Below are 25,431 nucleotides of genomic sequence, written 5' to 3'. Positions count from 1 at the left end.
GAGTCGACTATGAGAAGACTTTCTCACTTGTTGCCATGATAAAGTCTATTCGGATCCTCCCGTCCATTCTCTCATATTATGAGATTTGGAAAATGGATGTCAAAATTGCTTTTTTGAATGGTAATCTTAAGAAGACCATATATATGGAGCAACCTGAAGGATTCATAACCCAAGGTCAAAAGCAACAGGTTTGCAAACTTAATAGGTCTATTAATGGATTGAAGCAAGCTTCTCGATCTTGGAATATGAGATTTGATACCGTGATCAAATCTTATGACTTTGATTAAAATGTTGATGAGCCTTGTGTATACAAGAGAACCATCAACAGTTTAGTAGCTTTTCTAATGATGTATGTAGATGATATCCTACTCATTAGGAATGATGTAGATTTATTGACTGAAATTAAAAGTTGGTTAGCGACTCAATTCCAAATGAAAGATTTGAGAGAGGCACAATTTATTCTAGATATTTGGATCTTTAGAGGTTAAAAGAACAAAATGCTAGTCCTGTCTCAAGCATCGTGTATTTACAAGATGCTTGTCAAGGTTTTGATGCAAAAATCCAAGAGAGGTTTACTCCCCGTCAGGCATAGAGTTATATTGTCTAAGGAAAGTGCCCTAAGACACCTCAAGAGGTTGAGGAAATGAGACGAATCCCCCTGTTGGTTTTTGGTAGCCTAATGTATGTGATGTTATGTACTATACCTGACATTAGCTATGCAATGGGGATAGTCAGTAGATATCAATTTAATTCAGGATTTGATCACTGGACCGTCGTTAAAAACATTCTCAAGTATCTACAGAGAACGAAGGACTATATGCTCGTGTATGATTCTAAGGATCTGATCCTTACAGGATACATGGACTCTAATTTTCAGACTGATAAGAATTCTAGGAAATCCATATCAGGATCAGTATTCACTCTTAATGAATGAGAATTTTGTCTGGAGAAGCACCAAGCAGGGGTGCATTGTTGACTCCACTATAGAGGCTGAGTACGTAGTGGCTTGTGAAGCTGCTAAGGAAGCTGTGTGGCTCAAGAAATTTCTAACTGATCTGGAAGTGGTTCCAGACATGTCAATGCTCATCACCTTTTATTGTGATAATAGTGGTGTTGTGGCTAATTCCCAAGAGCCTAGGAGTCACAAGCGCGGGAAGCACATAGAGCGGAAGTATCATCTCATCCAAGAGATTGTGCATCGAAGGGACGTGATCATCATGCAAATAGCTTTGAAGCACAACGGTATTGAAGGTCACCTACAGAGTATAGCCTTCACGACTAAGGTGTTTGAGGGTCACCTACAAAGTATGGGTCTATAGGACAACCATATTTAGTCTAGGGTAAATGAGAGATTTTTTACTGGGCGTGTAATATGCTCTAGTTTATTGTTTTATGTGTACTTTTTTATCAGTATGACTTTTATGATGTTCAATCAACTAGCTTTAAGACAAGTGGGAGATTGTTGGGGTTGATGCCTTAGTTCTTATGGGTATTGTAGCTTGTAATTGTAATGTACAAACAATTTTATTTATTTAATAAAATATGAGATATTTTATTTGAAATTTAGTAGCATTAACCCGTAAACCAATAAACTGACATCCAAGATTATCTTATGTAGCTTAAACATGTACGTAGAAACATACAGGTGGATCATGTTTAAATGATAACCTAAATGGTCTATAATAGATAGATAAGGTTGGATACCTTATCCTAGTGACATTATGAATACGGCCCGCTTGTTAGATGTTATAATTATTGTAAAGTGCTACAAATGATCTGATCCTGATCATTCATGTGGAAACATGTGAGCGGCAGTATATTATACAAAGGGGTTTGTATAAGACCATACCACAAAATGGCTAGTCTCATTATGTAACACCATTCATAATAGAGACTTACATTTCACCAGGATGACCATAGGTGATATGACCTGAATCTTGAATGAGTTGTGAACTCCTACCTATGAACGCGGTCCTTTGGTTTGTATGGGTAAGAGTGGTCATATCACTTACTCAATAAGCGTACCATTTTGGGGATTTGCCTGATTGGGGAGCTGGAAAAATAGTTACACAAAACAAAATTCACTCATTCCTTAATGTCTGGGTAAGTAGATAAACTGCTCCCTTAAGAGCTGATTCCGGGGCTTGAACAATGTGGCGCCACACCTTCTCTTTTTTCGAAAGGGGTTTGGTCATAATTGGACTATGACTTATTGATCATTACAGGGATCAATGGTACTTAAGGAGTTAGATGTAACTACAGGGGTAAAACGGTAATTTTGGCCCAACTGTACTTACGAGCAATTTGTGAAGGGTCATTGCACTATTGATTGTTTTTATCCAATGGAAATGAAAATATATCTATAGTGTGAAGAGTGCAGTTGTCGGTCTTTAGTGGAGTGATTGACCGTTAATGGATGTTGAATAATTTAATTAAAGGAGTTTATATATGTGATATAATTGATCTAATGTATTTGATATATTATAATATAAAGTTTATTTGAGAGGAAATAAATATTTGAATATGATTCAAATATTAATTATATGGATTGGATTCATATAGTTAAATTTAGTATAAATGTGATTTATATTAAATACCACAAATGATTGAGAGAATTTAAAACTATAGGTGATATTGTATTTGATATAATATAAAAACTATAATTATGTGTTATATGATATAACATATAGTTTTATATACATATAATAAAGTAGTTATTATATATATATAATTATTATTTAAATTTATTTTATTTTAAATTTAAATTTAAATTTTAAAAGGAGGGAGTTACAACTCACTCCTCTTAATTCTCTCAATCAGACGTGAGTGGGGCAGTTGTTTTTTTAAGAGTTTTTTTCATCTTCATTATTTTTTTTTTTTTACAGAAGGTCTCTGTATGTGGATTCTAAATCTAAAAACTCTCCCTGTAAGAGAATTTTTCTCTCCTATAAAATCTTTATTTCCTTCTTCCCAAAACAGATAAAGCCCAAACCTCCTATGAATTCTTATCCCAAGAGAGAATACAAAGGTTTCACTTGTAGTGATGTCATCATTGGGTGTTCGTGTTTCCACGAATTGTTTGTGACCGGTTCGAGGTTTTGTGAAGATTTTTGGTTTCAAGGGTAAGTACTCTTCTTCCTTTATTTTAAAGCATGTTATAGTTTTTCTCATAATGCATAATTGTTTGTTTTGTGAAATAAAATTGGGTCGATCCCCGCTTTCGCTACGAAACTTCATAGTTCCTTCAAATTTTTTTTTTTTAATTTGGCTAAGAATTCAATTATTTTACTTAAAAAGATTTAAAAAAATATGACAATAAATTTAGAGGAAATAGGCTTAATTTTTAGAAATAGAAAATGAAATGATTTCCAAGTGAGACTCATATAGTTTTTGGTTTTTTAAGGTTAAACTTTCTTAAAACTATTTTCCTTTATAATATAGTTTGTTCATATTCATTTGCACCTTCTATCAATATTTTCAGAAATCAAGGTAAATATATATACATACACAAATAGAAATTTGATTAAGAACTCAAATATTTTTTTGGATATTTATAGTGAAAGATAGTGAAACTTTATTGAATATTTGAAAAATAAAAAAGTGATTTATTTGTTGTTAGATTAAATTCATGGTTAATTAGAAACTTTAAATTGTATTGGAACCATCAAATTAGGTGATGTTTCATGTACAAGTTTAACATATATGAAAATTAAATTTGTAGTTTCTTCGATTTGAATGGCTTATGTTTGATTTTGGTTAAGTAACAACTAATTTGAGTTAAATTAGACAACTTTTCAATTTTATATTTATTTGATTTTATTTTATATTTTTTATTTTGGAGAGTTACTAGGTTGCTAACCTATAATTAACAACTTGTTTCTTCATTTGTTGCATCACATTCCAAATTCAAAAGTTCTCTTCTTTCTTTCTTTTTTCTTTTGATCTTGAGTTGAGTTGAGAGTAAGTATCCAAGAGTTTTGCCAGATTCGAATAGTTAAAGGGTGTAGTTCTACTAGAGTTAGTTGTTATTTCCTATTGAGAAGATCGTTGTAGTCTACTTGAAGCCAGTGCAGGGCACAAATAATTGTCTTCAGGACAACGTTTATCAGAAGTATGCCTCAACTACCTATTGATGTCTCCACAATAACTTGAGATTCTTAGCTATATTAATTCATAAGCCTTGTTACATTTTTGGCTTATTTTTTGGGTTTAAACTTTATTATTGTTCAAAGTGTGTGTATTGTATCTAGTTAAGGTGTAATCAATTTACTAGTGTATTTAGATTATATATATATATATATATATACTCCCCTAACAATCTGAAGACAATTAGTATATGAACTGATGGCTACAAACTCCTCCACCAATGTTGCTACCTCTGCCATGATGAGATCGACCATTGGGCATACCTCATGCTGAAAAACAAGAGAACTTTAAAAGAGAACTTTAAAAGAGAACTTTAAAAGATGATAAGAAAAGATGGTCTTCTATCTTACTATCTTGAATCTTGCTCACATTTTGAAGGAAGACTGCGTAATTACCCCTTTAGAAGTTGTAATTTTGAAATTGAAGATGCGAAGCAAAAAAGGATGCATTCAAACTTCTTGTGTTGTAGTTGCATACTTAGTGGTTGATAACACCTAAAATGTGCTATCTTAATGCCTCTAATCTAACTCATTTATGATTTTTAATGTGTTTATATGATTATATTTGTAGGATCTCAAGTAATTCATGCATCCAAGAGCGTTATGAGCTATTTAGGATTAATTTGAAGCAATTAAAAGCTAAAAAGAGAAATTGGACTTCAAAAGAGTGAAAAAGACCAAACTTCCCCTAAGGAGATTGATGCAGTGGTGCCATACACTACAAAATTCTAGAAGGCGTGAAATGAAGGCAGCGTCACGATGCTGCCTTGGAGTGTCCTACGCTCGCGTATGCCTGGCCCTTGGCTTCAACAAGGGGCCTAGAGCGTCATGACACTGTCCTTCAGGGATGTGGCACTATTGCGAGTCTTCATATAGATCTCTTCATTTTTTAGGTACTTTTCATTCCCCATTCAGCCTCCAATCAATTTTCTCCTATTTCTCCTATTTCCTACTTGTATGTTTCTTCCTTTCTCTCATGTAATCGATAGAGACATGCTGGAATTTATCTTCTTCGTCATCATGAGGAGGTAAGTCTAGGTTTTTCTAGTTCAAAGGATTTAGAACCTTTGTAATTTTGGGAGTTTTATCTTAATTTAATGCATATTTCTTGGTTATGATTTTCTTTCTTATTAATTTACTTTATGTTTGTATTTTCTCTTGATTGTCTGACAAACTACTTGAGAATCTATGATTGGATGCTTCAGATTAGCATATAATACATTACATTAAATTATAGGTTAATCTCTAAGAAGCATAAGGTAGATAGGCAAATGATTTTTTGTCGATAACGAAGAGCATCGTTCATTCTAGCATAATCGTGAGAGCGTAATGAGGTTAGCTAAATGTGTTTAGTATGGATTTATCTACTCTTTTTGGCTATTTAGAAAATTGAGACCAATGGTTGGGTTTCTAATCAAGTGGACTAGGCATAGGCAAGAAACTGAATTATATTTTGATCATTTAAACATTTGGCCATTCTGATCCTCTAAGTTAGAATGTTTTGATTGATTACATTTCTATCATTTACTTCCTTGCATTTTACTTTTATGCACACTTAAATCTCGACCCATACCCCTCCCCTTTACTACTTTAACTAAAAATGAGCTTCGAAGAACTAATCTTCATGCTTCCCTGTGTTCGACTCAAACTTTCCATTTGTGTTAATTAGTAGTAGAAGTAGTTAGTTCGTGAATATAAATATTATTTAATTTATGAAAAGCATCAACAAATTTCTGTTTGTCAGTGGTCTTGACGACACTTTGTATAATTTCTATTGCAATGCCTACAATACATCTTAACTATTGTGGGTGGAGGCATTAGACAAGAAATACAAGCTAGAAGATGTAGGTACTAAGACTCTTGTAGAAAAATTCTTAGATTACAAGATGATTGATACCAAATTAGTAGTCAATAAGATTGAAAAATTGCAATAATTATCATCGATGATATGCAAAGTGGAGGATTGGACATCGGTGAGTCATTCCAAGTTGCTGATGTGATTGAGAAGTTGCCTCCTTCCTTGAAGAACTTCAAAATCTATCTCAAGAAAAACAAAAGGAGTTATCCATGGAGAACCTTATACTGAAACTCCGTATAGATGGGGATAATAGAAAAGGAGATAAAATTCCACTAAAAGTTAAAACTAAGACTCATATTGCTGAAGCTTTAAAGCATAAACCCAAGAAGAAAAATTTCAAGAAGAAAACAATCAGTCATGGACCAAGGAATGATGCTAGCAAGCGCATTCGAGGAAGCTGTTGGGTTTGTTGTAAAAGTGGTTATACTGCTACAATGTGCATTCTAGATTGTGGCATGTCGATTATCGTTCTTTAAATTGAATGGTATGTTTATGACTATTGTCGAATCTTAACATTGATAATAGACACAAATGTGAACCTTGTGTTGAATCAGTATTTACTAGAAAGTCATTTTCATTTGTGAAAAGAAGTAATGGTTACTTCATTTAATCCATAGTGATGTATGTAACATGAAAAGTACTTCCACAAGAGGTGGTAAGATATATTTTTTCACATTCATTGATGATTGTAGTCAATATTGTTATGTATATTTATTACATAGTGAAGATGGAGCCTTTAAAGTTTTAAAACATATAAGGCAGAATTTGATAATCAACTTAAGAAGAAAATAAAGGTACTTAGATCAGATAAAGGCACTTAGATAAGATAAAGGTAAACATGAATCATCACCAATTTATGAATTATGTTAATTTAATGGTCTAATCCATCAAACTACAACATCTTATACACGAAAACAAAATAGTGTTGCTAAAAGAGAATGAAACTTTAATGAACATGGTTAATTGCATGTTAAATAGTTCATGTTTACCTCATAATTTGTGGTGCGAAGTTTTGCTTACAACACATATTATACTAAATAAAATTCCACATAAAAAGACTAGTAAGTTACCTTATGAAGTGTGGAATAAAAAGTTGTCTTCATATAAAATGTTGAAAGTTTGAGAGTTCTTGCAAAGGTATAAGTTCCTTTACCTAAAAGGACCAAAGTGAATCTGTAACAATTGATTGGGTTTTTATAGGCTAGGCAATGCATAGCACAGCTTACAAATTTATGGCTATTAAATCAGAAATATCTAATATTAATAATAATACCATCCTGGAATCTATTGAAGATCAATTCTTCAAGGATATATTTTCTTTAAAAGAGGAAAGACACAAGATTAATAGTGTGCAAAAGAATTTATGAGGCTAGCTCTTTGAAAGGTCAAGATGATCAAGATACTGAATCTAAACCTACAAAAAGTAAAAGGGCTAAAAATGTTACTTCTTTTGGGCTTGATTTCATAACATATATGATAGAAGGTGACCTCAAACTTTTCAAGTTGTATCGTCTCCTGATGCACCTTATTGGAAGAAGACTACAAATAGTGAGTTATAATCCATTTTACACAATAATACCTGAGTATTGGTCAATTTACCTCATGAAAGTAAATCATTAGGAGTAAATAAATTTTTAAGAGAAAGCTAAAGGCTGACAACACTAGATTGATAAGTACAAAAACTGCTTCGTAGTTAAAGGCTTTCAGAAAAAAGAAGGGTTAGACTTATTTGATACCTATTTTCCAATGACAAGTATTACATCTATAAGAATGTTAATTGCAATAGCAACTTTACAAAATTTAAAAATACACCAAATGGATGTGAAAACTATATTCTTAAATGGAGATTTAGACGAATAAATTTATATTGAACAACTTGAAGGATTTCTTGTTAAAGGACTTGGAGATAAAATGTATAAACGTGTTAAGTCTCTTTTTATGGGTTGAAACAAGGACCTAAACAATGGCATCAAAAGTTTGATCACACTATGTTTAGCAATTAGACTTGAGATAAATGATTGTGATAAATATGTCTATGTTAAAATCATAGATCAATAGTATGTCATTGTTTGTTTGTATGTAGAAGATATGTTGATAATGGATGATAATAAAAGTGTCATTGATTCCACTAAAAGGATGTTGAAAATCAACTTTGATATGAAAGACCTTGGTCTTGCTGATGTTATCCTTGGAATTTGAGTAACAAGAAATTAAGTGGATACATGCTTTCTTAATCTCACTATATAAAGAAAGAGTTGAGAAAATTTGATCATTTTGAGAGTAAGTCGATTGTTATTCAATTTTATCCAAACTGTAAGTTGAATAAAAACAATAATAAATATGTGTCTCTAGAATATCATAGAGTTATTGATAGATTAATGTGCATAATTAATTGTACAAGACCTAATATTGGCTATTCAGTAGGAAGGTTAGCAAGATGCACCGTAAGTCCTAGGCAAGATCATTGGAATATCTTAATTAGAGTTATAAGGTACTTGAAGAACACTCTAGACTTTGGATTGCATTATATGAGGTATCCACATGTAATGGAAAGATTTAGTGATACTAATTAGATCTCTGATAGTATGGAGACTAAATCGATAAGTGGGTATCTTTTATCTTATGTGGAGCAATTGTATCATAGAAATCTTCAAAATAGACGTGTATAGCATGTTCTAATATGGAACGTGAGTTTATAGCTCTTGATAATGTAAAATAAGAAGTCGAATGGCTTCAAAGTTTTCTTGAAGATATTCCATTGTGGCCAAAGCTTGTAAGTGCAAATATGTATTTATTACGAAAATATAACGTCTTCTATGAAAGCTAAGAATAATTTCTATAATGGCAATGAAGGAATTGAATTCTAGGAAGCGATTGATCGCCATTTCATTAATTTTGATTAAGATTTCCAAAATACGAAAAAGGCAAACATAAAACTTAAACATGCATTTTACAGAGGAGAGATACAAGGAAAAGGGATTATGTTTGAACACAACTCTTCAAACCTTCTCTAATTATACAAAATAGCACGACCTCTCCTTCTTTTCTTGGATCTCGAACAAGACATCACCGCAAGGGCTTTCTCGTGATGTATTTCCAAATGTATTTCCTTATCATAACCTATAGTTTTAATGTGTATCCCATTCACATTAAATTTAACCTATAGTTTTCATATGAATCTCATTCATATAGTTTAATTTTGAATCTCGTTCAAAATTAACTTTATAATATAGTGTATCTATATACCTTACATTAATCGTATCACATACAATTAACATATATTTCCTTATAATTTGAACAATTCAAATTCTTCTAAAAACTTGATAATCCTTATTTTACCCTTAGCAAGCTAGCAAGGGATCTCATGGACCTACAGAAGCTTCAGTGATTTGAGATTAATTACTTAAACTCTTTATTTAAATTAATCAACATTCATTAATTATGAGTTACTCCATTAAAGACCCATAGTTGCATTCTTCGCATTGTAGAATATTTTCGTATCCATGCATATAACCATTCTTAGTAAGTTGATCCTTTACGAGTCAGCTGGGTCAAATTACCATTTTACCCTTGTAATTACTTCTTGTTTCTTAAGTCCCGCTGATCTTCTAATGAACAATCTGTATATAGTTCTACCATAAACAAAATTCTTCTCGGGCCAATGAAAGGGAGGAGCCGCATTGTTCAAGACTCAGAGTCAACACTTAAGGGAACAACTTATCTACTTACCCTAAAATTGGGAATGAGTGAATTCCATCATATGTAGCTATGTTCTTAGCTCCCCAATCGGTTTTTTTCCCACAATGGTAGACTTATTGAGTCAGCGACACAGGTCACTCTCATCCATACAAATTAAAGGACAAGCCCTCATAGTCAAGAATCCATAACTCACTCAGGATTGAGATCCAATTACATATAGTCATCCTATGAAATATTAATCTCTTCAGTCAACAGTGTTATAAAGAGAGATTAATTATTTTTCGGTCTAGTCTTATGCAAACTCTTTGTACAAGATACCCCCACTTGCATGTCTCTACATGAATGAATTGGATCAGATCGATTGTAACAACTACAAAGTGGATCATATCTATAGTGTTATCAAGATAAGGTACTCAACCTTATCTATATACTGTAGACCATTTAGATTATCACTTGAACATGATCCACCTGTATATCAACTACATACTATTCAAGTTACATGAAATAATTTTGGATCTTAGTTTATTCGATTGAGTTACAAAAGTCTAAATGTCAAATAAAATAACTCTTTATTTTATTAAATAAATGGATTTTGTTTATACATTACAAACCACGAGATTTAGGACATAAACCTCAACAGGCAAGTCACAACATATTAGACCCATACATGATTTGATAAGGAAGTTTCTCCCTAATGGAATAATTTTCATTGATTTTGTGAAATCAAAAGAGAATGTTGCAAATCCTTTGATGAAAGGATTGTCAAGAAAGCAAGTCACATATACATTGTGGAAAATGGGACGAAAGCCTATAAAATGAGAAATTTGGTGGTAACCTAACCTAGTTGACTAAAGGTCCCAAAATCTAGCTTAATAGGCAAACTAGCTGTATAATTCACAGTTGACACACTAAGAAATTTATAGTTTCTTCACATTTTTATGATGTTTTAGAGTGTGTGATTTGTTGATGTTAAGGTTATATTGATATCTTGTTTTACAAGAGGAGTAATGACATGATACTCTTAATCAATATTACCTATGTGAGAGTAAAAGTGAGGTCGTTTATATGAAAAAGTGAGATCGTTTATATGAAAACTTTTCAAATGGCTTATGTGTTGGGATTTATGCTCCAAAGCCTTATAGTTAACAAGTCAATTAATAACTATTTATTTTGATTATTAAATATGCAATATTAAATTTTCGTCACAGATAAAATCTAAGGTTATTAAATGTAATCTTAAACAATATGTGGTTGACATACAAGTGGATCATGTTCAAGTAATAACCTAAAAGATCTTTTAGTATATGGATAAGATTAGATGTCTCATCTTGGTGACACTATGGATATGACCCAATTTGTAATCTTTACAAACGATTTAATCTAAATCGTTCATGTGGAGACACATGAGTGGGGGTATCTTATACAAAGAGTTTGTATAAGACTAGATCGTAAAATATTTATTCTCTTTACAAATCCATTAATTGAAGATATTATTATTTCACAGACTGATTATATGTGAATCGATCTTAATCTTGAATGAGTTATGAACTTCTGCCTGTGAGAGTTTGATCCTTTAATTTTCATGGGTGATAGTGATCCGAGTCACCAACTCAATATGCATGTCATTTTCACTCCTTCCCATATAGGGAAAGTAGATGAGTAATTCCCTTTGGTGCTTATTTCGGGACCCCACACTCTCATTGAGACTTGGTTGATGGTTGGATATAAAAAAATTGTTCATTAGAGAATCAGTGGTACTTAAAGAGATAGAGATAATTGTAGGGTTAAAAGGGACATTTGATCCAACTATAATTACGAATAACTCATGAAGGATCGACTTGCTTGTAATGGTTATATCCATGGACGAAACTGATGACATACATGAATGCATGTCATCTTAGGCCTTTTACTTAGAATTATGAAGGTTGTTAGCCAGAATATGCATCGATCATGATAGGAATTCACAAGAATATGAGCTTGCGTCGATCAGCATGTCGAATCTCAGCTAACCTATTATTTTGTGTTAATTATCCGTTTAATGTTCTATCTTTGTAGCTAATGCAGGAAATGAATGCAAACACGGAAATTGGACCACCGCATACACGATCACATGCGAAGAAACACTCCATCGCAAAGGAAACGCATCAATCAATGCATGAATGTTGCGGTAATCAGCCGTATGCGTCCATCGCATGGGAGTTGCACTCGTCAAGCGAATGTGGTCATCGTGTAAAGTTGCGGTATTAAGCGAATGTGGTCATTAAATGACTGCGGCTGCATGACAATGCAACTAAAGGGATCAACACAAGGTAGGTGGAATGAACGCATCAATGCATCTACCCCGCGATCCAGATAAAATGCGTGAGAAGACGCCTGAGAGTTCTTCACCTCCTTAATCCATTCCGAGTGACGATCGGAGCCTTTGATCGGAGTTAGATCTTGAGAAAGTCAACTCCTCCGCCCATCCATGGCATCACCGGCAACCTTGACTCGCATTCGCTGGAAGCAAAGTTTTGCTTCCAGCCGGTCATTTCTTTTTCCTTTCCTTTTCTATATTGTATTGTATGAGATTTTGGAATTAAGAAATTAATACAATGTGTTTTTCAATGCATTTCTCTATTCCTTCGACTTCATCTCTATCTTCTTGCTTAGCATCTTTACTTTCATTGCAACACTTAGTGGGATTGCATGGGTATTGCATACTTAGTCATGTCGATTAGGGATATGAAGCATGTAGCAACCTACCGAGAGGTGTGCGTTGCGCAAGTGTGTGAGTAACTTTATTTTCTTAGTATGAAGCTGCTGCAACGCCTGTCTATAGGCTAACGCATTGCTTGTTTATGAGTAAAGTCAGCAACAATCAACTATCCGGGAGGGTAAGTGGTTGGATGCATTAAGCAAGGTATGCATTGTTCACGAGGGATAGTAACAATCTTAGGTCAGCGAAGTTTATGTAGCTGTCTTGTATTATGTATGCTTCATTCGTCCATTAGGGATACTCGGGAGGGTAGTCTAAGGATAGGATCTAGGCTTGGGAAGGTCAGGTTAGAATCTAGGTCGAGAGAGTCAGATTAGAACAGATAACACAAGAGATAGGCGCTTAGGAATGAGCACTATTTGTTATTAACGCATCGAATGCATCCTAGAGATAGGATACAATTGAATGCAGTCACCTTGCTTTCATGCATTCTGCATCATCGTATAGAACAAGAGTAGAGACTTAGGAATAAGCTCTATGGACACTTTGCGTTCAACATATGCATCTTAGAATTAGGAGCACCGCATTTCTGTTGGAAAATGACTTGCCGTGTATGATTGTAGCATGATTGCATGGATTATGTTGACTAGGGTTGCCCTTGCGATCACTTTTAAGTTTTTCAATGAAAACATCTCCGCATTTTATCTATTTTCCCACACATTTATTTCATGTCAAGGTTTGTCACATCTCTACCTTTCATGCATATTCTCATTGCGTTGTCTGATAGATAGGAGTAGGAGTAGGATTAACATAGCAACATCCTCTCCATTCTTTTATTCAAACAGCCGCATGCACATCACCGCAAACATATAGCTACAAGTCCTTATGTTCGACCTTGAATTACCCAAGAAACTTGCGTTCATGTTATACTTGGCGTGAATACAAGAAAACTTGTGGCAGGACGCATGGTCATCGTATATATTCATTAATGCAATTTTCATTCCAACGCATGACCATCGATGCATGACTATGAACGCATATCTTAGGAACATGCTTCGCACACCGTGTCCAAGGGAAGTTGATTGTCGAGTAAAATTGGCTTCCAATATCCTGTCATCAGTAACTTGTCCTACAGTACATAAGAGTGCAACTATAGGTTTATAGTGGAATGCCCTATAGTTAATGAATGAAATTTGATTATTAAAGAGTTTAGTTAGTTAATCATGCATCATTGGAGCTTATAATCTGTAGGTACATAAGGTCCATTTTTGCTAGCTCATAGTGGACCAACATGGATCAATAGTGTTGAAAGATTATTTGAATTGTTCAAATTAATGTGTTAAATTGAGGAAAAAATATATTTATTATATTTGATACAGTATTATAAAATTAATTTGAATGAGATGCAAATTAAAACTATATAATATAGGAGCATTAAATTATTTAAATGTGATTCAAATAATTAGATATTTCTATTTTAATATGAGATATTAAAATATTAATATAAATAATTTGAGCTGCACTAATTAGGTTCTTATAAGTAAGACCTTATAGAGGGGAGAACAAGAGAGTCCAGTTATTTTGAAATCCTACCATCGAAATTCTCTGTGGACTCACATGCTCTCAAAGGAAAATCACATAAAATAGCTCTTTATGATTCTCATTTTTTCCTTATCTTCTTTTAAAGAGGCTCCCAAAAGTCTGTCTCTCTACAAGAGGCATAGCAAGAAAGATCTTGTGGTGGTGGATTAATCAGAAGAAGGTAGATGAGAAGGTAGATCACGACAGTGCATACGTCAAAGGTAATATATGCTTAACCCCCTTTTTAATTAGTATTTTAATTCTAAATAAATCAAAGAAAGTATACCAATTACTTTTGCTGCAAAATCGAAGTGTTTGATCCCTTCATTATGTTCTCTAAAGTTCTCATGAATTCAGTATTTTATCAAAGATCAAAATAAACACAAACGTATAGAACTCAGAGATACAAAATGAGTTGTTTGATTTTTTATTGATATTCACTAAGAAAGGTTTAACTCCAAAAGACTTATTTCCTAATGCATAACTTGTCTATTTGCTCTCCACGACTTTTGTTTGATTTTCTTTTACTTTCTTTCATGTGGGGGATTGTTCGATATTTATAGTGAAAGAAAGTGAAACTTTTATGAATATTTGAAACATAAAAAATGGATTTTATTGTGTAGATTAAATTCATGGATAATTAGAAATTTCAAATTAGATTGAAACCATAAAATTAGATGAAATGTACAAGTATAACATATATGAAAATTAAATTTTTAGTTTCTTCAATTTGAATGAGTTACATTTGATTTTGGTCAAGTAACAACTCAATTAGGTTAAATTTGACAAATATTTCAATTTTGTATTTATTTGATTTGATTTTGTATTTTGGAGAGCTACTAAGTTGTAAGTTTATACATAGCAACTTCTTTCTTCATTTGTTGCATCCCATTCCAAATTAAAGAGTTCCATCCTTTCTTTCTTTCCTCAATCTTTAGGTTAATTGAGAACAAGGTATCCAAAAGTTTTTTTAGATCCGAGTAGTTTGAGATTGCAGTTTTACTGGAGTTAGTCATTGTATCCTACTGAGACAACCGTTGTAGTTTGCCTTGCAGGCCCTGCAGAGCAAATAGTTGTCTTCAAAACAAAACAATGGTTATCAGAAACGTGCCTCAAATACCTACTGACATCTCCACAATATCTTTAGTTTCTTAGTTATATCAATTTATTAGCCTTGTTATATTATTACACTATAAGAAAAATAATATTCAGTGATAATTTTTTAGTAACACAACCAATTTCTGCTGCTAAAAGTTAATTTTTAGTATCAGATAAAAAAAAGTCACAAAATACTATTATTAACAACACTATTTAAAGTAATGTTAAAATATTTTGTGGTGTGTCAACAGTGCCACTAAAATATTAATAACTTTTAACAACATTTATAATAATTTATATTAAATGATGCATGATCATGATTAATTAAATCATGCAACATTATAATATAACATTTATATTAATTTATATTAAATGATGCTTGAATGAATGTATATCCTATGGTCGGATTTTTCTATATGAAATACATTATGACATATATATAAAAATAAAATTAATCATACATCACATGCATAATTAAAAGTAATAATTTGGATCGGGATTGGCTTCCTTAGACATTAATTAAATTAATATAACAATTATATTAATATAATTAATCAAAAACCTTAATTATTACAAGTAGTAATTAAAAAACAGAAGAAAAACAGCTACTGGACCACATCGATCCCTCGAATCGCCAGTCTGACCAATCCAATTAACACGCAATGCTTTCCCTCAGCGTTGCGATGTTGGCATCCTTTGATTTGCAAAAGAGCGCTTATAGCGTTGCAATGCTACGGTTGGAGCATTGTGATGCTAAGGGTTCTGCCTTATAGCGTCAGGCCATCGTTGCAATGATGCCGTGATGCTGTAAAGCAGATCCCTTGTTATTCTTCACCCGTTCATCAGAAATTGATGAAAAGTGCTCTGTTTTCTACCAAATTGAATCCAGAACCTTGATCACAATCAACATGAACAACAAATACAGACTCGATAGTAATAATTATGCACAAAATAATGGGCCATTTACATACCGAACAAAAAAATAGTAGAATTCTAAATGGTCAATCTCAAAAACATCAAAACATGCAAAACCCATTCAACATTCATCAATGTTAAATAATGAACCCACCATTACTCTTAATTAAAGTTCAAAATTGAAATTGGGACTAGACCTACGCTCTGGTACCAACTGAAAGGATGTGTGAACACCCGAAGCGGAAGCGGATCGTAGTCCCAATTTAATTTTACATAACGTATAAATTACAGAGGATGAAAAATAAAATATACATTCATAGTTAAACATGTTGTACAGAACATTAGAAGAATCAAAGAGTCGAAGAACACTTACCCTTGAAGATTAATCTCTTCACGATCCCTCTTCGGTCACGAACTCTTTGTTCTCCCATGAACTCAAGAACAAAGTAATTGGAATTCTAATTTCGGACACTACCACACAGAGACCTCAGTATTTTTGGAGGGTAGAGAACCAACGAGAGTTTTGTGGGCTTCATTCAATTTTGGCAGGGAAAGGGGAATTGAATTTGAGAGAGAATTGCATAGACTGAGTAAGCAATCTCTTTTGTTTTCTGTGAGTTTCTACGTGAGAATCCAGGAATAAGGGAATAAATCCCTAACTTCTTGTTACCCACATTCCACAAGAGAATGGAAGGGAATTATCGCATAACTCCCTCTCAATAACTAAATAATTAAAAAAAAATAATTTAATTAAATTTAAAAATATATATATATATGTATGTATAAAATAACCAACTTACTATATATCATATATTGAAACCATATGCTATATCTAATATAACATATAACCTATAGTAATTATATCAAATATAATATAATCTATAGTTTGAATATTCTCTCATTTAACCTATAGTATTTAATATGAATCATATTCACATTAATTCTAACCTATAGTTTTTATATGAATCATATTGAAATATTTATTTTCTCTCAAATAAAACTTTATATTATATGTATCATATACATTATATTAATTATATCTCATATAATTAATTTTATATTGATTATATCTCATCTAATTGATTCCCTTTATTAATTTGAACAATTCAAATTGATCCAAAATTAATTCGATTCTCCCGAATCTCAATTGAGCTAATGAAGAGACCTCATGGACCTATAGATTGAAGCTCCAATGGTACTTGATTAATTAATTAAACTCTTTAATTAAATTAACCAACTTCTATTAACTATAGGTCACTGCACTAAAGACTGACAGCTGCACTCTTCGCACTACAGATATATTTCTATGTTCATTGGATATAACCAATCAACGATGCGTTGATCATTCACAAATTGCTCGTAAGTACAGTTGAATCAAAATTATAATTTTCCCCTGTAATTATATTTAACATCTTAAGTACCATTGATTCCTCTATGAAGAATAAGTTATCGTCCAACTATAGTTGAACCCCTCTTGAGCCAGGAAAAGGTGTGACGCCACATTGTTCAAACCTCGAAATCAGCCCTTAAGGGAGTAACTTGTCATCTTACCCTACCATTAGAGAATAAGTGAACTCATTCTTGTATAGCTGTGTTCCTGAAGGAACTCGTTTTACAGGAGAGATCCTTGAGCAGAAGTGGATCGTCCAAATTCCATTTTTATTGAAAACTAAATTTACAGTAAACATACAAGATATGCATTCATAACAAATTACAACATGATTTTTACAAGGAAGAAGGGTTCGAGAAATATCACCTTTGAAGAACCTTTCTTCATGTAATTCCCTCGAACACAACAACCTTTTGAAGACTTTCTTCAAGAACTTCTCAAACCAAATGCAAACACAACAACAATGAGCCTTTGGTATTCTTAGAGTGAGAACCCAGGAGTTGTGAGCTCTGACTATTTTGGTTAGGAGGGATTGTTTGAATTTGAAGGAAGATGAAGACTGAAGCACACACAGAACACTTCTGCCAAATCTCAATGTTATAGCCAATGCCTTCAATCTTTCAAGTGGTCGGGAAGAAGAAGAAAACTAATTTTCTTTTATACCACTTGCCACAAAATCAATAACCACCCACTAAGGTCATTGGAGAGAAAATAGGAAGTTATTATTCAAAATAATAAAATAATATAAATAAATATGATAACTAACTTATCATATTATATTTATATTAAACTATATGTTATATCAAATATAACATACAACCTATAGTTTTAATATTGTATCACATACAACATAAACTATAGTTTCTTTTCTCTATTTTATGGCATTTAATGTAAATCATATTTATATTAAATCTAATAACTATGAATCACATTCAAAGAAAATATATTTAAATCTCATTCAAATATTTATTTCCTCCAGTTAAACTATAATGTATCAAATACATTATAATAATTATATCATATATAATTGAATCAATTTAATTATATCATATATAATTAATCCCTCTTATTAATTTGAACAATTCAAATTAACCCAAAAACTGATTCTCAACTAAATTCTTTTGAGCTACCAAGGGGACCTTATGGACCTGTAGCTTGACGTACCATTGCTCTTGTACATGAATAATTAATTAAACTCTTTAATTACATTATCCATCATCCGTTAACTGTCGGGCACTCCACTAAAGACCGATAGTTGCACTCTTCGCACTACAGATATATTTTTGTGTCCATTGGATATATAACCAATCAACAGTACGATGACCCTTCACAAATTACTCGTAAGTATAACTAGGTCAAATTATTGTTTTGCCTCTATAATTACATCTCCAATCAGATGAATCCCCAAAATGGTAGGCTTGTTGACTCCCGATCTGGCCACTCTCACCCATACAAATTAATGGACCGCCCTCATAGGCAGGAGCTCACAACTCACTCAGAATTCAGTTCATGTTATCTATGGTCATCTTGGTGAAATGAAAGTCTCTATATGAACGGTGATATATAATGAGACTAAATATTTCATGGTCCGATCTTATACAAACTTCTTTATATAGAGTATCCCTGCTCGCATGTCTAATACATGAATGATCAGGATCAGATCATTTGTAGCACTTTATAACAATTGTAACACCTACAAAATGGTCCATACTTGTAGTGTCACTAGGATAAGGTACCCAACCTTATCCATATACTACAGATCATTTAGGTTTTCACTTAAACGTGATCCACCTATATGTCTCCACATACATGTTTAAGTTACAATGATAACCTTGGATGTTAGTTTATTAGTTTGTGGTTAATGCAACTAAAATAACACATATTTTATAGACAAAGTGAATAAAATATCATATGTTATTAATCACATAAGAGTTTGTTCATACAAAGTTTACAAACTATAGGACCCTACGAGATTTAGGATATCAACCCCAACAGTTCCAACTCCCCAATCAGATGAATCTTAAAAATGGTAGGCATATTGAGTCAAAAAATCAGGTCATTCTCACCCATGCAAATCAAAGAACTGCCCTCATAGGCAGGAGTTCACAACTCACTTAGGATTAAGGTCAAATCACCTATGGTCATGCTGGTGAAATGTAAGTCTGTTTTAGCAACGACGGTTTAAAGAGAGACTCAACATTTCGTGGTTCACTCTTATACAAACTCTTTGTACATGATATCCTCGCTCACAAGTCTCCACATGAATGATCGGAATCATATCATTTGTAACACTTTACAATAATTGTAACATTTACAAAGCGGGTTGTATCAGTAGTGTTACTAAATAAGGCACCCAACCTTATCCATATATTATAGACCATTTAGATTATCACTTAAACATAATCCACTTGTATGTCTCCACATACATGTTTAAGTGAAATAAGATAATCTTGTATCTTAGTTTAATGGAACATTTCATATACAACTGATCAACCATTGATTTAAGAAACATATAACTACGAGGCTTTAAGGCATGCATCCCAACAAGTTTAGCCTTCTATAATGCAAAATCTCCTTTTCCATCGATATTTTCTATGTCGTAGCATGTGATAGCCATTTTCTTGATCAAGAAAGTAAATCTTGAAGCTTTCTTGAAGTTTCAAAGCTCTGATATCAATTTGTTGAGGTTGACACGTGTTGGCAAGTTGTGAAAACACCTTTCATGTACACGTTTTTTTTAAGACCTCAAAATTAATTTCCTTCTTTCACTTTACCCTTTTGAACATGAAGTAGAAGGAATAATTAATTCTCTGGTGACGAAGAACCCTTGAAGACGATGGTGACTTGCAGTGAGAATTTCTATAAGTATATGAAAAGAAGAAGAATTGAGACAGGGAGTTTTTAAGTGGTTCGATCACAAAAGATTTACATGCACTGTGTTGGGAGCAATGTTTATTAAGAGAACACAAGAAGAAATTTTACAAATCTCTCAAGCTAAGTTCTCCTCTCCTTTCTCTCTTTTTAAATTTCAATCTCTCTAAATGAATGAGTTTAGTTCTTCTATTTATAACTCATGTTTTCTTAAGCTTAAGTTGCAACAACTTTAACAAATTTTATTTCATAGATTTTATTTTGTTCATGTACATAGAAACAAAAAATATTGTTGTAATTTTGGGATAGTTCATATGAAAGGTGATTGTTTAATATATGGAACTTTTACTGAATATACTGAGTTAGAAGATCTTAAAAGTGTAATGTTTATTTAGTTGATGAAATTGTATTGTTGGAATATGATAACCGGCAGAAATGCACGTTATTACAGTGTTAAGTTATAAAACAATGCAGGTTTGCATTGATAAAAATATATAAGATTTCGTCCAAAAGCATTAAGTTCACAATATTGCGGTCGCATGCGTCCATTGCATTAAAACAGTTAACTTATGTATTTTTGTGCAGAATATGCATTGACGCAAGGCGGAAAATGCGATTCCAAGAAATCAACGGCCGAGTGCATCAAAATATTACATTAACATAAGGCTATGTGGTCCATTTACGCTCGCAAATATCTGCTCAAGAAGGTTGGCGTATAGAGCCGGTGCAACTTAGTGGGCACATCCAGATGAAAAACGTAATAAATCATGATGAGACAGAAAGCTGATGATGGTCAATTCTGAATTAAGTTGACAAGCCGTTAACGAACTACTATAGCAAGTACACTAAACTTTTCGGTGACAAATATCCAGCGCATCAGACAAAGAATTAATGACATCCCATCAGTTCAATCATAAGATAGAAGAAGCTTTAAACCCCGAAGCTCTATAAATACCAGAGGCCAGCTTCAGTAAAGGAGTTCGACAATTAGATAATTTTCTCCATAGTTAGAAGTATCCTTGTTCATAGTTTTTCTTTTACTTAGAAGGCGGAGCGAGCGAAGGGAAGAGACGTCGGAAGATCGTTCTGGTCAGCTTGAGAGAGAACCCAGAAGGCATGGAAAAGCAGAGAGAGGGTCGACTCTTGTGAGAGCAAGATTATCTTTTGAGCATAGTAGAGAAGAACAGTGTAAAAGCCTTAGGAAGCAAGAGATTTCTACCAGGCTCTTTATTATTATTTCACATTGTTATTCTGTATTTCCATTACATATCTATAAAATGGAACTTACTTATCTACATCTGTTCACTCTCTTAAAAGCACGCATGAGTAGCTAAATCTATCGAATGGGTTGAGAAGAACTTAGCCAACATGAACTAAGATCTTCATTTCATGCGGTCATCTTGTCTTATGTTGCGCCTAATGTTGAATATAAAAATGTGAATGTGTTATCCTATGTTTCGTTTATATACACTACTGATGAATGTCAATGATTCAAGTTCATGTCGCCGGCAACGGCGCCATAGACTTGTAATATTAAATTTGTATATCTATCTTTATCTATTGCCCTGCTTATGAATGAATATAGTGCTCTATGCGCTCAAGTGCTTTGCGATAAAGATATTTTGTGATACTACATTCTAAGTGTATGCGTTGATGATAATATGCTTCGTAGTATGCGATGATGTAGTGCGTGTCACAAGTTTCCTTGTGCTGGAACCAAGTATAATTCCAACGCAAGTTTCTCAGAATGACCTGGGTCGAACACGGGGATTGTTGTTGTTTAGATGCGATACTAATGTGGTAAATGCAACTAGTTTATCATAAAGAATAAAGAATATTGTTTGTGCAGAAAATGTAAATTGCGATGAAAATAAATTGCGTTAAAGTAAATTGCGATGATAAAATAAATGTCTAAACTACTATGATATAGGGTGAGGACTGGCTATGAAGTTGTACAAAAGAATCTAATGAATGCGATGGCAAGTCTTGTGAATGAATCAGAAAAAGAATGAGTAGAGGGAAAGGACATCGCAAGTTTGTCAATCTCGTTAAGGACGCAACTAAGGTTCCACTTTCCCTTGGCTTATACCTTTCAGTGATCGGCCGCGTTCTCATATGTTTATGGTGAAATAGAGATGAACGTAATGAACGCAAGGTTGTTTCCATCTCTAAAAATACTTCTCGCTTTAGTTAATGCATTCTTCCAACCTTCTCTCGATAGGCAGAATAACATCTTCACTTCTGCTCTCACAGGTGAAGATGCCGTCGAGCATGCTTTAGCTAAACTTAGCCGATTACCTTAACAAAGATTAACTCACTCGCTTAATCCTTCCTCTTTATCCAGGGGATTAAGATCACATGATGGAGAAAATAGATGATAAATGTATGGAAAGGAACAGAGAGATGATAATGATGACGATAATAACACTTAAATCTAAAGATCAGCGTTTAATACATGAGTTTTGAATGAAAGATTAAAGAAGATGACCACGGTAGATGAAATGAAAGAATAGAAACAAATACGAAAAGGGTGTCAATGTCTTGACACAGATCCCGATCGGAGACGTTGTGCTTGCCGGCATGTGGATGAGATGGAGTGGAAAGCTTCCCTCTCAAGTTTGTTTTCCCGGTAGAAGTGACCTCTTGCACAGAACTTCTGCTTTGGGAATGGGAAGAATTTCTTGCTCAGAGACTCACCTTTCAGCCTTGTCTCATCGTTCTCCCGGATTTTCTCTGTAAAGTCTCTTCAGACCAGCCTCCCCTGCAATGAATTCAAGGAAGCTATTTATAGACAAGACCTTGGCTCTTTGTAATGGTGGTCCCACTGTATAATTCTGATAATTCCTGCTGTGGCGTAGTGGAAATGTCTGCTCTGCTCCACGATCAATCTGTCAGAATCGTACAACAGAAAGCTGTACACTTGTCATAATCGCCTACGAATGCGTTGCTCTTCACATCTTCGATCGATCACTGCATGCAGTATAGTTGTTTTGATTACTGCATCCGGTGGAAATGCATTGATCGCTAGAATCCATGATCGATCGTCGCATGCGCTGCCATTGTGTTTATCTTTCTTCGTTCTTGATCGATTGGCGCATGCTGTGTAGATGCATTGTGCATTCTGTCCTCAAGCAATTAACACATGCGGTGACCTATTTCCAACTAAACAAAGACTTGGACATTCTATTTCGCCATTGCAATGGGGTTAGTGGGTATGTTTGCGACACTTTATAATTTTCGTATTTCTCAGCCAATTTTTATACTATCGACGTAACTTTTCCTTCTTTTTGCCGCATAATCTAAATAAAACAGCATAAATAACTTGTATTTCTACAAGTTATCACCTAACACCCCTTTAGAGCTACTCAAGAGAGAGTCTAAAAAAAGAACCTAAGACTTGAGAGAGTTAGGTTCGAATCTAGACTCGAGAGAGCAAGATTAGATATGCATAAGCAAGAGATAGAGACTTAGAGATAAGCTCTGTTTTCCAACATGCATCGCATGCACCCTAGAGATAGGTTATGGTATTATGCAGTCGCCTTATATGTGTGTATGTCATTCGTCATCGCATAAACAGGAATAGAGACTTATGTGTAGGTCCTATAGACTTCATCGTATATATCGCATGCATTCTAAAACTAGAAGCCATAGTATTTGCATTGAGAGATGATTCGCTATTGTATGTGTTGCATGATCGCATAACATGAACGCAATCCTAGGAAGTGTTAGTTGAACCCCTTCTCAACCTATTCCCTTGCATATTCATCACATCTTCCGTATTATTAACTCTTTTCTTAACTCCGTCGCATACATTTTATACCACAAACAACAACCCAACAACTCTTTGATTTATTGGTTACCACAAAGTCATCTTAAAAATTATTGCCGCATATTGTTTTCCTTAGTCCCTAAGTTCGCCCCTGGACTTATCAGGAAACTCAGCAGGATTTATACTTGGGTTTTGCTGAGAAAACTTGTTGCACAACACATTTCTCATCATCGTAATTCCTTTCATAAATTCACCGCATAAAATAACGCACCAAGTTTTTGGCGCAGTTGCCGGGGACTTCGGCAATTCAGTTTGCTAACAGTAATTTTTTTGATTTCTTTGTAGCCTTCAATCTCTGGCGAATTACGACCCAGAGATTGAAAGAACATTCCAACGAAGATTGAGAGAGAGCTGCCAACATCAAGACAGAACTTCAAGAATGGCGGAATAATCGGAAGAAAGGCCCGCAAACGCAAACAATATAATGGCCAACCCTATCCTCCTGGCGAATGACTGCAATAGACCCATTCGAGACTATGCGTCGCCTAACCTATATGATTTCTCCCCAGGAATCATGAGGCCAGCATTAGACGGATCGAGGTTTGAAATGAAACCGGTTATGTTGCAGATGATCCAAACTGCCGATTAGTTTGGTGGTAGGGGTGGCGAGGATCCGCACGCCCACCTCGAGAGCTTCATTGAGATCTGCAACACTTTTGTGTTCCCAAATATCTTTACCGAGGAGGTTCAACTCACATTATTCCTATTTTCCTTATACGATCAAGCAAGAAAATGGGCTTATTCTCTCAAACCGGGAGAGATAACTTCATGGGAACAAGTCGTGAAAAAGTTCATGAAGAAATACTTCCCTCCAACGGAGAACGTAAAAAGGAGAGAGTTAATTATGAATTTTGAACAGGAAATTGACGAATCGCTCAGTGATGCTTGGGCGAGGTTTAAGAGGCTGGTAAGAGACTGCCCACATAATGGCTTACCAGACTGCTTATAGATGGAGATTTTCTACCAAGGATTAACTCTTGCATCGCAGACCACTGCCAATGCGGCAGTAGCTGGAGGTCTGCTGAATAAAACGTATGAGAAAGCCAAGAATATCCTTGATCGCATTTCAAAAAATCACGAGGACTGGAGAGAAAGCGATCAAAGATTAGGAACTAAAGACAATGACGCGAACAATGGGACCATCGCATCCCTTCAGAACCAAATGACTGCGATGATGAATTTGATACAAGGCATCGCAATTAATAGCACGAGAGCGAAAAAAGGGCAGGTCAACGCAATTGCTCAAACAACCGCAAGTTGTGTCATCTGTGGAGACGCTCATCTGATGGAAGAATGCCCAGGAAACCTGCAGTTAGTATGCTTCATAAAGAATAATCCTTATTCTGA

At 33.9% G+C, this 25,431-nt stretch overlaps 1 non-coding gene across 1 annotated transcript; it reads right to left on the bottom strand.

Moving 5' to 3' along the window:
- Positions 1-24,910: 24,910 nt before the first annotated feature.
- LOC120074780 (small nucleolar RNA R71) lies at positions 24,911-25,017 on the bottom strand. The gene has a single exon (XR_005481063.1). It is a non-coding gene; the product is annotated as a small nucleolar RNA R71 (small nucleolar RNA).
- Positions 25,018-25,431: the final 414 nt, after the last annotated feature.

This window comes from Benincasa hispida, chromosome 3, assembly GCF_027475165.1.
Source record: "Benincasa hispida cultivar pf3 chromosome 3, pf3_genome.v1.1, whole genome shotgun sequence".
NCBI classification, from domain to species: Eukaryota; Viridiplantae; Streptophyta; class Magnoliopsida; order Cucurbitales; family Cucurbitaceae; genus Benincasa; species Benincasa hispida.
Note: the sequence above shows the minus strand (reverse complement) of the source record. Positions and strands in the feature narration are given on the sequence as shown.